The sequence below is a fragment of the Anolis carolinensis genome, chromosome 4, assembly GCF_035594765.1.
Source record: "Anolis carolinensis isolate JA03-04 chromosome 4, rAnoCar3.1.pri, whole genome shotgun sequence".
In the NCBI taxonomy this organism is placed as follows: Eukaryota; Metazoa; Chordata; class Lepidosauria; order Squamata; family Dactyloidae; genus Anolis; species Anolis carolinensis.
The window spans coordinates 79,058,317-79,068,370 of NC_085844.1; positions in this window are offsets into that span (position 1 = coordinate 79,058,317).

The window sequence follows — 10,054 nt, forward strand, 5'->3', positions numbered from 1 at the left end:
AGGCAGAAAAAAGGACAAACCATTGACCAACTTTAAGAAAGAGTTGGGGCTTATTGATTACCTTTTTACACCAAAGATGGGGACAAACTTACCTATTGTTATTTTGAATTAGACAAGTGCTAGTTGGAGGGTGGCATGAGTGATATCTCCAAGTTAAAGATATGTGAGGTTCATAGAGTAGACAGTGTTGTGTGTTTAGTGGCAGTGGATTGTGATAGTTGCAGTGAAGATTATTATACACTATATATATGTGAGGGGAAGTCATAGGGAGGAGAGAGCAAGCTTGTTTTCTGCTGCCCTGAAGACTAGGACATGGAACAATGGCTTTAAACTACAGGAAAGGAGATTCCAAACCTAAACATTAGGAAGAACTTCCTCACTGTGAGAGCTGTTCAGCAGTGCAACTCTCTACCCCAGAGTGTGGTGGAGGCTTTCAAGCAGAGGCTGGATGGCCATCTGTCAGGGGTGCTTTGAATGCGATTATCCTGCTTTTTGGCAGAGTTGGACTGGAAGGTCCATGAGGTCTCTTTCAACTCTATAATTCTATGTTGTATTACTTGTAGCTGCTTTTTATATTGAGAAATTTTTTTTGTGGTTTGCTTTTGTGGGTGGGGGAGACAGTTCTGTGACTCAATGTATTTAGATTCGCGTTTAATATATCTGGTTGTTTGTAGGTTTGTTGGTCTGTTTACTGTCTAATAAAAATTACATTAAAGAGAGAAAATCTAAAACCATGTGGTGTAGCAGTTCTCAAAGTGTGCTCTATGGAGCCTGTAAGGCTCCTCGAAGCAAATTGAGGGGATCTGTGCTTTCCTCTTCCTATTATTATTATTATTATTATTATTATTATTATTATTACAGTAGAGTCTCACTTATCCAACACTCGCTTATCCAACGTTCTGGATTATCCAACACATTTTTGTAGTCAATGTTTTCAATACATGGTGATATTTTGGTGCTAAATTCGTAAATACAGTAATTACTACATAGCATTACTGCATATTGAACTACTTTTTCTGTCAAATTTGTTGTATAACATGATGTTTTGGTGCTTAATTTGTAAAATCATAACCTAATTTAATGTTTAATAGGCTTTTCCTTAATCTCTCCTTATTATCCAACATATTCGCTTATCCAACGTTCTGCCGGCCCATTTATGTTGGATATGTGAGACTCTACTGTATTATTATTATTATTATTATTATTACAAAGGCTGGGTGGACATCTGTTGGGGTGCTTTGATTGTGATTTTCCTGCACGACAGAAGGTGGTTGGACTGGATGGCCTGTGTGGTTGCTCCTATTATTATTATTATTATTATTATTATTATTATTATTATTATTGGAGGCCCCGGTGGCACAGTGTGTTAAAGCACTGAGCTGCTGAACTTGCAGACCGAAAGGTTGCAGGTTCAAATCCGGGGAGCGGAGTGAGCGCCTGCTGTTAGCTCCAGCTTCTGCCAACCTAGCAGTTTGAAAACATGCGAATGTGAGGAGATCAATAGGTACCACTCTAGGATCAGGGAATTGGATTCAAAGCTGGGCTATAAGACAGGAAATTTTTAGATTGAGAGAAAAAATTAGAGAACAGGACAGTCCATTTGAGAAGGTGATTAGGAAATGTTTGAGAGAGGAAAAGAAGGTGGCAGGAGATCTGTATGAACAAATTATAACGGTAAAAGAAGAAATAGTAGAGGAAATTTTCCAAACATGGAGAATGGACATGGAAATTGAGAGGGAAGATATACAAAGGGAAATAAGTAATATAGCAAAAGAAAAGTACAATGTATTAAGGGAAGCAAGAAGGAAAATGTTACAAAAATGGTACAGAACTCCTGCACAACTTTCACGGTTTTTACCAGGGATGAAAGATAGGTGTTGGCACGGTTGTGAACAAAGAGGGGTGTTCAATCATATGATATGGGAGTGCGATCGGGTGCAAGAATACTGGAGAATGATTGAAGGAGAAATCAATAGAATGCTAAATCTACAAATAGTAATAGTTAATAGAAATGTACTACATGCAAGGATAACAGAAGTGAAGAATATACAAAAAGAAAAAATGATTGACAAATTAATAGCATGTGCACAAATTGTTTTAGTGAGCGGTTGGAAAGATAAAACAAAATGGACTCTGACGAACTGGTATAAGTATATAATTGATATGTTAAATGTAGAAATCACAAATTGCAAATAGAATAATATAGATAAAATTGAAAATATTGCAATAATCAAGGGGATGTGGGAACCAGTTAAGAACTATTTAGAGAATGTACTAAGATGTGGAGTGGAAAAATTAAGATTGAGATTGATATTTCAAATGTAACTTCTGTAGTTTGTTGTATAAAGAGTATGTACAAGGAGGGGAGGGTGGGAGGGTGGGAGTGGGATAAAATGACAAAACAACAATAAAAAAAAAGACACAAAAAAAATAGGTACCACTCTGGCAAGAAGGTAAACAGCGCTGCATGTAGTCATGCCGGCCACATGACCTAGGAGGTGTCTATGGACAACGACGGCTCTTTGGCTTAGAAATGGAGATCAGCACCAATCCCTGGAGTCAGACACAACTGGACTTAACATCAGGGGAAACCTTTATGTTTACTTATTATTATTATTATTATTATTATTATTATTATTATTATTATTATTATTATTACAAAAGCAGGAAGTTTGCCCATGCCTGATATATATACATTATATATAATTTTTAATATATATTATAATATGTAAACGTTTTTGGGGCTCCACAAGAAACTTTTGCTTCAAAAAGACTGAAAAAGTTTGAGAACCCTTGAGTAAAACGATGCATTTAATTACGACATTAATTTTATAACATTACAGTTAAAACACTAAAAATATACCGTAAATTACGTTCTGAAGAACAGCACACCCAATTGCACATCACTCCACCCTGGTCAACAGCTGAAGGCCTGTTTAAACAAGAAAGTCTTTCCTATGAAAAGACAGCACAGAAGGGAGGAATTGAATAACCTTCATTCTGAAGTTACTCTCTGAACTCTCATCATTCATTATGCTTTCAAGCTTACTTTCAGCTTTCCTCCCTTCTTTCTCCATTCCAACATGCCTCGAAGAGGGATACAGTACTTTTTGATTTGCCAAGGAACTTCTGTTGCTCTTGTTTCCAAGACCATTCAAGCTGTTCCTCAATGAACCATTTGAATATATTGTGCTGTATTTTGGATCTTATCCACAAGACTCATTAGGAATGGTTTATGTTCCAATGCTGGCATGTTATGAATAGCCTTTTACCTTCCTAGTATTGAGTATCAAGTATTCTCTGTGTAGGCAACTGATACTTAGAGTACCAAGATGTGTCCAAGAAAGCTTTGAAAATTGTTCTTTCCCTTAATTTCAAGTATTGTATATTGTTGTTTGATGTTCTAAAATACAGTACTTAAATGTCACACGATACCTTCGCCAGATTGCAAATTTCATGGAAAATCTCACATGAAAATATTTTGACATAGTGAAATCTTTTTGAATAAACAGGGTGTGCATGTCATTTCAAATGTAAGAGAAAAGGCAACCATGCTTACTACAGCTTTCTTCCAAATAGCACAAATTATTCCATTCTCTAGCATCTTTTCAAAATATTGCACGCAGGGGGGAAAGCGCAGATGAAATCTAGATACAGGAATAATACCATTTTGTCCTGCTTTTTAGCTGTTTCTCATTCACAATATCATAGTTTTTGAGTCATTATGTCTTCCCCAGTCTTTAATTTTTGATATTATTGGTGCTGCATCTTTTGGGCTCTCTGAGGGACACGAATCCTAGTGGTGCCACCACTAGAAAGTCAATGGACACTAGATGTCTACAGCACTGCTTCTTAAGCTAAGGATTGTGATCCAAATTGGTTCAATGTTGGGGTTGCAAATATTTGGCAGGGTTAAACCGCCGAGCGGCTGAACTTGCTGACCAACACAAAAAGATCATCATTCTCCAAGCTGCCCTTTTCACATCTGACCAGAACAAGCCGGATAAGGAAGACCATTTGGTTGGGAAGGCTGATTTATGACCTGATCTGGTTTTCAAAAGTGGGAAAGGACAATTGAAGGGGAGGTGTGAATGGGGAAGAAGAGACGTGAGAGGGGGGAGGGAAGCAACAACTTGATATACCGGGGAAAGAGCGGAAAAGGGGCAGTAGAAGCTTTGCGGTCATCTTGGCAAGGCGAATTCAATAAAGTTTTCCATAGCTCCAAGCTGTGTGAGCCTATCTTTGTGTCCTACACCTTCCAAGAACTGACAGGTTGCTGGTTTGAATCCGGGGAGCAGGGTGTGCTCCCACTATTAGCCCCAGCTTCTGCCAACCTAGTAGTTTGAAAACATGCAAATGTGAGTAGATCAATAGGAAGGTAGGAAGGTAATGACACTCCATGCAGTCATGCTGGCCACATGACTTTGGAGGCGTCTACAGACAACGCCGGCTCTTTGGCTTAGAAATGGAGATGAGCACCAACCCCCAGAGTCTGACACGACTAGACTTAATGACAGGGGAAAACCTTTACCTCTATCTAGTAGGTATAAAAATCAACATTTACTGATAATAAATCAGCATTTACAAGGCTTGCGAAACAGGCTGATTTGCCTTTTTGTGGACTACAGCTGAAGCATTTCCTACAAAATCCACTGTAAACACTGCCCATTGTTGCTAACAGATTTGTGTGAATAGGTGGCATTCAGAAACCTTTTTAAAAAGATAAAGGTTTTCCCTGACATTAAGTTTAATCATGTCCGACTCTAGGGGTTGGTGCTCATCTCCATTTCTAAGCCGAAGAGCCAACGTTGTCTGTAGACGCCTCCAAAGTCATGTGGCCAGCATGACTGCATGGAGTGCCATTACCTTCCCTATTGATCTATTCACATTTGCATGTTTTCAAACTGCTAGGTTGGCAGAAGCTGGGGCTAAAAGAGGTAGCTCACCCCGCTCTCTGTTTTCGAACTGCTGACCTTTTGGTCAGCAAGTTCAGCAGCTCAGCCGTTTAATCTGTTCTTTTATATGCTGTTTACATTGTATTGTTTTGGGCATGGCCCCATGTAAGCCGCCCCGAGTCCCCGTTGGGGAGATGGTGGCGGGGTATAAATAAAGTATTATTATTATTATTATTATTATTATTATTATATAATCTGCTGTGCCACCTGGGGCTCCCTTTATACCTATTATATAATTCTATTTACTCAAGGTCACTAAAATATTTACTGTGTTGTGAATGGAAAAAGTTTAAGAAGCCCTGGTGTAGAACAGTGGTTTTCAACCTTTGATCCCCCAGATGTTTGAGACTTCAGATTCCAAAATCCCCAGCCAATTTGGTGAAGAGTCTAGCTTTAACTATTAATATAAAAGGAAAGGACTTACTACATAAACACAGATAGAGACCCATTAAGAAAATTCAGCAAATGCTATGTTCAGCAAAGGACAAGAGGGATCCTCTCATCTCTGCAGGAGTCTACCATATACCATGCAGCTGTGGACAAGTCTACATAGGGACCACCAAACGCAGCATTGCCCAAATCAAAGAACATGAAAGGCACTGCAGACTAACTCAACCAGAGAAGTCAGCCATAGCAGAGCCCTTGAGGAACCAATCTGGACACAGCATATAACTTGAGAACATAGAAAAGTTGGACCACTCTTAACAACCATCATGTTAGACTACAAAGAGAAGCCACTGACATCCACAAGCATGTGGACAATTTCAATAGAAAGGAGGGAACCATAAAAATGAACAAAATCTGGCTACCAGTCCAGTAAATAAAGAACAACACTCTGAAAGCAGGGGAATTCCAGACATGAACCTTCCAACAAAAGATTCCCCCAGGCAGGAATCAGCCAGGCCTTGAAGCTGAAAGGTTATTCAGTGCTAATCAAGGTGGCCAATTGCAACATTCACACATGCCTTAAAACAGACAAGAGTTCTTTCTCCTACCCTGGACATTCCACAGATACATAAACCCCACTTGCCTAGTTTCCAACAGACCTCACAACCTCTGAGGATGCCTGCCTTTGATGTGGGCCAAACGTCAGGAGCGAATGCTTCTGGAACATGGCCATACAGCCCGGAAAAATTACAGCAACCCACTAAACACTAATAAACTGCATGTACCTGTACTCATGTTGCTTTTTAAAATAAAAAAAGAAGTAGACACTTCTTGAAGATGTAATGATCAATGAGTACACACACAAATATATTTCATCCTTGGAGTAGAAGTTATGACACAAATTAATCTGAACAGTAAAATCCAGGAGCTCCAAAAACTGAATCCAATAGCAAATGTGGAGCTGCCCTCTACTGGTGCATCTGTGCAAATTCACTAGATTAGCATCCCCAAGAAGAAAGAAGATAATAGATTTAGTTTTACTTATCTGGACTTATGTCACATATTTTCCAAAGATAATGTGTTTGATATAAAATATAATTAGAATAAATGCCATGACTCAATGCTATGGCATCCTGGGAGTTGAAGCTTGATGAGGGAGCCACACTACTTGGCAGAGGAGATCAAAGAGCTTGTAAACCTATAACTCTCATGGTGCCATAGCATTGCGTCACAGGACTTAAAGTAGTTAAGTCTACAGTGTTGATGCACCCCCAGTCCATGAATTAGAAAACTAGAATTCTCTCATTTCCTAATAAGCCAAAGGTCTGTGTGAATAGGTCTAGCCATCAAGGCTGACCAGGTGTATAGTCAGCCTCCTTCATTTATAACTGGAATGTGAAGTAAAGAAATGGGGGCTGAAGAAAGAATGGGAGATTAATTAAGCTAATTACTCCGTTTCTCATAGTACATAATAGCATGGCTCACCAAGCCAATTTTACTTGGGTCCTTATCAGTTGTTGGAAAGGCGGAGATAAAGAATAATTACCTAACTAGTTTGCACGAGACAGTTACTTGGTTTTCCTGTTCTTGCTTTTCACCAGTGCATTTTGCCATTGAATAACGTGAACAGGATGTAGATTTACTGGCTGATACTTCCTATCCATACTGGAAACATTTTTAACTAAAGTACTAAACTTACAAGATGAGCGTATGTGAACAGGACTCCACAAATGATAGGATGTAAAACTATTTGTGGTTTTAATTTTTGGAAACAACCCTGCAAGAAAAAATACAAGCCATTATAATTGTTACTTCTATTAGGGTTTACTTCTATTACGCTTGGCCGCTTGGCCGCAACAGAAAAAATAAGAAAGACACTTCTAGAAGGATGGGAAAGGCCAATAACATTTTATTACACCTAGATTGTTGTGGATAAGTCTCTGAGTAGTAGTAACAACAGAGAGTTGGAGGTTAGGCAGGCAAAAAGGTCTACTCAGGAGCAAGACTCTATTGAAGAGCAACAGCAGAAGAGAATGCGGCAAATACTTACTGAACCCACTGAGGAAGGGTTTGATGTGGATGATGGGTTTGGCAATGAAGCAGTTTCTATGAGAAGTGATGGGAGTGACACTGATGGGACTGGAGATGAGATGGATTGGACAAAAGTAGCAGAAGTGAGAGAAGTGTGCGAGGAGCCTACAAATAGTAACACATTTCAGAGGGTTTGTTGGGGATGGAACTCGAGGGAAGATGATCTGTCTGCTGTTTGGGAAGATGTAAGTAGAAGCAGGAGAAGGGCTGCTTGGCAGACAAGGCAAAGAGAAGCTCGGGCAGCACAACTGGCAGCTGAGCGTGGGGTGTTGTCTGATTCTAGTTTGGAGGAGAATGCAGGAGCAGCTGAGGGTGGGGCATTGTCTGATTGCAGCTTAGAGGAAGGTTTGTAATATAAGGTGGGTTAGTTGCAATGGGGACTTTGTGACTAGCAAAGTGTATGCTGAGTTGTCTGCTACGCTGGGTCGTGACTTTGGTGAGTCTTGGGATTCCTGAACTTTGTGGATCCTTTTGGGACGTTGCTACTGTTTCGGCTGGGACCTTGGATCACTTCTGGACATTGCTTTCGCTCACTGGCCCTGACCTTGGACTGGACGTTTGATGCTGTTGCTGTAATGTTTGCTGTGGATGACTCCTGGACCAGCTTGACTACGACCTTGTTACATCCTGGAATGGGTTTGCTGAAACGACAGTGAGTGTTTTTTCTTGCTGTGTATTTTGATTAGGCTCTACAGGCCAATGGATACTCCACCACAGACATCAGAAGAGCTGCAAGGCCAAGAACAAGCCATGAGAGTCAAGACAAAGATCCACCCAGAGGAAAGGTGTTCTTACCAGGCCTGTAGCGAGAGGGGGGGGGGTTAGGGGTTCACACACCCCCCCCGAAATTTTTCAGGTTATAAAAAAAACCTGGTTAACTCATGAATTTTAACTGGTTAACCAAATCCCCATGCTAAGTCTATGAGACACAAAACATTAAGAGTCCCTCCAGGCACTATCTCAAGCAGATATTGGCAGGTTTGTAGCGGGGAGGGGTGTGTGCTAGGGGTTAACACCCCCCCCCCCGAAATTTTCAAAACTCCTCCCGAATTTTTTTTCTGGCTACGGCCCTGGTTCTTACCATACATCAAGGGAACCACTGACTGCATAGGCAAACTTATGAAGAAGCACAACCTATAAACTACCTACAGACCCACAAAGAAAATCCAACAAATGCTACGGTCAGTGAAAGACAAGAGGGATCCTCTCTCCTCTGCAGGAGTCTACCATATACCATGCAGCTGTGGACAAGTATACATAGGGACCACCAAACGCAGCGCCCAAACAAGAGTCAAAGAACATGAAAGGCACTGCAAACTAATTCAACCAGAGAAATCAGCCATAGCAGAACACTTGATGAACCAGCCTGGACACAGTATATTATTTGAGAACACAGAAATGCTGGACCACTCCAGCAACTATCATGTCAGACTACACAGAGAAGCCATTGAAATCCACAAGCATGTAGACAACTTCAACAGAAAGGAGGAAACTATGAAAATGAACAAAATCTGGATACCAGTATTAAAAAACTCTAAAATCAAAACAGTAGATGGGAACAAACACTCTGAGGGCAGAGGAGCCCCAAGGACGGCTATTGACTGAACAAAGGATGTCCCCTAGGCAAGAGACAAACCTTTCCAATGCTAATTAGGGTGATTAACTGACACATTAATGCTGGTTTCCAACTGACAAAGGACTCTTGTCACACCCTGGCCTCTCCATAGATATGTTTTTTTCCTTTCCTTGCCTAGTTTATCCATGCCTCGCAGCCTCTGAGGAGAGAATACTTCTGGAACATGGCCACACAACCCGAAAGACATACAACAACCCTGTGATCCTGGCAGAGGCGGTCCAACCATAAGGCGAACTAGGCACTTGCCTGTGGCGCCATCGTCCCGGGGGCACCTTCATCCCAGGAGGATGGCGCCACCCCCAACCTCCTTCTCCTTCAGGCCATCTGGCAGCCGTGCTGGGCCTCCCGGTGCCCGTCCTGGGCCTCCCGCTTTCGTGCCGTGCGGGCCCACCTTTGGGGCCTTCAGAGATTGTGAGGTCTGTGGGAACTTGGAAGCTAGGTAAGTGGGGTTTATATATCTGTAGAAGGTCCAGGGTGGAGAAAGAACTCTTCTTTGAAGCAAGTGTGAATGTTGTAATTAATCACCTTGATTAGCATTTAATGGCCCTGTGGCTTCAAGGCCTGGCTTCTTCTTGCCTGGGAGAATCTTTTTTGGGAGGAGTTAGCTGTCCCTGATTGTTTACTGTCTGGATTTTTCCTGTTTTCAGAGTGTTGTTCTTTATTTATTGTCCTGATTTTAGAGTTTTCCTGGGGGCTATCTGGGTTATCTAAGTCCACACTGCCCTATATCCCTGTTCAATGTTTGGTGCTAAATTCGCAAATATAGTAATTCCTACATAACATTACCATGTATTAAACTTCTTTTTCTGTTGATTTGTTGTAAAACATGACTGGCTGCCGATATGCTACCGAGCCCAATTCAAAGTGCTGGTTTTGACCTATAAAGCCCTAAACGGTTCTGGCCCAATCTACTTGTCTGAACGTATCTCCTCCTATGAGCCAGGAAGATCCCTGAGGTCATCTGGAGAGGCCCTGCTCTCGGTCC